The sequence below is a fragment of the Myotis daubentonii genome, chromosome 8 (assembly GCF_963259705.1).
Source record: "Myotis daubentonii chromosome 8, mMyoDau2.1, whole genome shotgun sequence".
In the NCBI taxonomy this organism is placed as follows: Eukaryota; Metazoa; Chordata; class Mammalia; order Chiroptera; family Vespertilionidae; genus Myotis; species Myotis daubentonii.
This window is the reverse complement of record NC_081847.1, coordinates 83,102,431-83,106,355: the sequence shown is the minus strand read 5'-3', so window position 1 is coordinate 83,106,355 and position 3,925 is coordinate 83,102,431. Positions and strand designations below refer to the sequence as shown.

At 42.6% G+C, this 3,925-nt stretch overlaps 1 pseudogene; it reads left to right on the top strand.

Annotated features, from left to right (window-relative positions):
• Positions 1-1,991: 1,991 nt before the first annotated feature.
• LOC132239064 (large ribosomal subunit protein eL31-like) lies at positions 1,992-3,522 on the top strand (annotated as a pseudogene).
• The last annotated feature ends 403 nt before the right edge of the window (positions 3,523-3,925 follow it).

Genomic DNA, 3,925 nt, shown 5'->3' with positions numbered 1-3,925 from the left:
GTACAGCGGTGGTGGTGGGAACCTCTCCTGCCTCCTCAGCAGCACTAAGGATGTCCGACTGCAGTTTAGGCCTGCTCCCCACTGGCAAGTGGACATCCCCCAAGGGCTGCTGTGCTGCCAGAGGGATGTCTGATTGCCATCTTAGGCTCAATCCCCTGGGGAGCGGGCCTAAGTCAGCAGGTGGTCATCCCCTGAGGGGTCCCAGACTGTGAGAGGGCACAGGCCGGGGAGAGGGACACCCCCCCCCCCAAGTGCACAAATTTTTGTGCACCGGGCCTCTAGTATCTAATAAGAAGTTAACACTCCTCACCCTAGAGTTAACCATTATTAACAGTGCAGTGTACTTCCTTTCACACGTTTTCTACACATGTACAAATATCTGAAACTAGAGGCCCAGCGCCTGAAATCACACAAGACCAAGACCCACCCTGTGCGAGCTGTGGGACCCCAGACCTGCCCTGCACGAGCCACAGGCCCTGCCTCTACCGTGCGAACCACAGGCCCCACCTCTGCCACACCAGCCCTGCCAGCCCCGCATGAGCCCCACCTTGCCGTGCAAGCCGCAAGTCCTGGCCCTGCGAGAGGTGCTCCATGCACCTTCTAGTGATCGGTTGTTTGGTTGTTCCGCCATTACGGCATCACAACTACAGGCCTTTTATGATATAGATAGCCAATGTCTATGCATATATTACTGGTGACCTTTTTTAAAAAAATATATTTTATTGATTTTTTTACAGAGAGGAAGGGAGAGGGATAGAGAGTTAGAAACATCAATGGGAGAGAAACATCAATCAGCTGCCTCCTGCACACCTCCTACTGGGGATGTGCCTGCAACCAAGGTACATGCCCTTGACCGGAATCGAATCTGGGACCTTTCAGTCTGCAGACTGACGCTCTAGCCACTGAGCCAAACCACTTAGGGCACTGGTGACCTTTTCATTTATAAATCTTGGAGATATTTCCTTGTAAGGACAGATAGCTCTACTTCATTTTTCCTTTAATTAAACGTTCCATAACTTTATTTAAACCAACTTCCGATGGTCATTGTTATTTTCAATTTTTCCACTAATAAAAACAATGCTTGCAAGTGACCATACTTACATATTTTTGTGCATGTGTGCTTCTATATGGTAGCTGCCCTTCCCCTGAATCCTACCCTGACTCACCATAGATGAATAATAATTGTGATGCTTTATTTTTTGTAAGTATATTTTATTGATTTTTTTTACAGAGAGGAAGGGAGAAAGAGAGTGATAGAGAGTTAGAAACATCGATGAGAGAGAAACATCAATTCAGCTGCTTCCTGCACACTCCCCACTGGGGTTGTGCCCGCAACCAAGGTACATGCCCTTGACCAGAATCGAACCTGGGACCCTTCAGTCCGCAGGCTGATGCTCTATCCACTGAGCCAAATCGGTCAGGACTAATTGTGATGCTTTAGATTAGAGTTTCTTACCATTCTACTTCCATAAACAGTGAGACCCTTGTTACCATCTTACTGGGAATGAATCTAATTCCAGTATCTGATCCTGACATCTGAGCTCCATTTCTAATACTAACTGTCTTAGTTTGGGTTATCCCAGAAGGAGGCCTAGAGACAAGGACTTGAGATCTAGTTGCTTATCTAGGAAGTGAGTCCAGCGAACACCGGTGTTAAAAATGGGAAGTCAAAAAGGAAAGAGAAGTGAAAAATAGTGGCCACTGTGGGAAATGAATTGACTCCCCCCTGGGAAATAGCACAGAACACATGCCTCTGTTCTTCCACCGGGCAGGTGAGGGAGCCAGGTATTTAGTTTGCTAAAGCTGCTGTACCACAAATTAGGTGGCTAAAATGATAGACGTTTATTGCCTCACAGCTGAGAATTCTAAAATCAAAGTGTCAGCAGGGCTGGCTGCTTGTGTGGGCTGTGAGGGAGGGATCTGCTCTAGGCATCCTTGCCTGGTAGATGGCTGTCTTCCCTCTGTGTGTGTCTCGGTGTCCCAATTCCCCGCCCCCCTTTTTATAAGGACACCAGCCGTACTGAATGAGAGCCCACCCTTATGACCTCATTTTGACTTGATTACCCCTGGAAAAGATCTTGTTTCCAAATAAAGCCACATTCTGAAGTGCTGGGGGTTAGTATTTCAACATATACATATTTGGGGATACAATTCAACCTGTAACTATTTATACGCCAGCTCTCATCTGCCACTGGTTGAGCGTTGCTTTCAGTTCAGGGCAGTGCATTATTCCCCTGGCACTTTCAGCCTGTCTTACATTGGCCAAAGAGAGCGCTGTGGCTCAGAGGGCTAGCTGCTGGAATTTGGGTCTGCATACTCAGAAATAAGTGCTCAGAGGATACAAGCAGGACACCAGCAGTGTCTGATGTTTTGAGGGTGCAAATAACTGTTTCTATGACTCATTTAAACTTTTTTCTTAGGAAATAAAATAGTGAAAGGGAAAATAATAGGAAAATACAGTTTTATGTCTTTCTTCCTGTAGAAGTAAAAGATTAACAAAAGAGATCCCCTCTATACAAGTCTTTTTAAAAAATGTAGGTTGGATATTTTTGTTAATTACTCTCACTGTCAGCTAATTGTTTCAAGAAATGGAAATAATTTAGAAGTAACATGATTTTTAAAAGTAATTTTTAAAATGCATTTAATAATCATGAATGATGAAATAATGCCTCATACAGAATAATGTACAGGAAGTAATTAACTAGAATGAATGACTTCTTGGAAATTGTGTCATAGGAGGTTTCACCAATGGGGAGTTGCCACCAGATGGCAACAGAGATCCTTGGAATCTAATTTTCCTGAGCAAGTTTAAGGTCCGCCCAGGGCTCCTTCCTGGTTCAGCAGCTTTCACTGAAGCCCTTATGACAAGCGCTGTTCCAGATGCTGGCTGACTTAGGAATCATGGTCATATTACATTTGGGGATGCCATAATATAATATGTGAATTATACTCCTTTTATGGATGTCTGGTTTTCATTTTTAATTGATTGGAATTTTTTTCTGAGCTTAAAAATTATTTTAAATTATGAAAGGTGCAATAAAATTAATATAACCCATTGGAGGGCATTTTGATATTTACTAAAATTAAAAATGAGAGCTTTCCAACTTGGCCCTGGCAATAATGACTCCCACAAAGAAGGGCGGTGAGAAGAACAAGGGACATTCTGCCATCAACGAGATAGTGACCAGAGAATACACCACCAACCTTCACAGGCACATCCATGGAGTGGGTTTCAAGGAGTGCACCCCTCAAGCACTCAGAGAGATCTAGAAATTTGCCATGAAGGAGATGGGAGCTCCAGATATGTGCATTGACACCAGGCTCAACCAAGCTGTCTGGGCCAAAGGAATAAGGAATGTCCCATACTGTATCCGGTGCAGTTGTCCAGAACACAATAAGGATGAAACTTCACCAAACAAGCTCTATATGTTGGTCACCTACATACCTGTCCCCGCTTTCAAAAACCTAGAAACAGTTAATGTGGATGAGAACTAACTGCTAATTGTCGAATAAAATTATAAAACTGCCCAAAATAAAAATAAATGAGAATGTCTCTTTGAGCAGCAATGTAGGCATTTATCTTATAGAAGTACATCTATCTTATAGAAGATGCTCAAAAATATGTAAGTATGGTCACTTGTAAGCATTGTTTTTAATTAGTGGAAAAATTGGAAGTAACGATGACCATCAGAAGTTGGTTTAAATAAAGTTATGGAACATTTAATTAATTAAAGGAAAAATGAAGTAGAGCTATCTTCCCTGACAAAGAAATATCTCCAAGATTTATAAATTAAAAGGTCACAGGTAATACATGCATAGAGTATTTCAGAATGTGATATTTGTACATGGGTAGAAAAAATGTGAAAGGATGTATGCTGCACTGTTAATAATGGTTAACTCCAGGGTAAGGAGTATTAACTTTTTA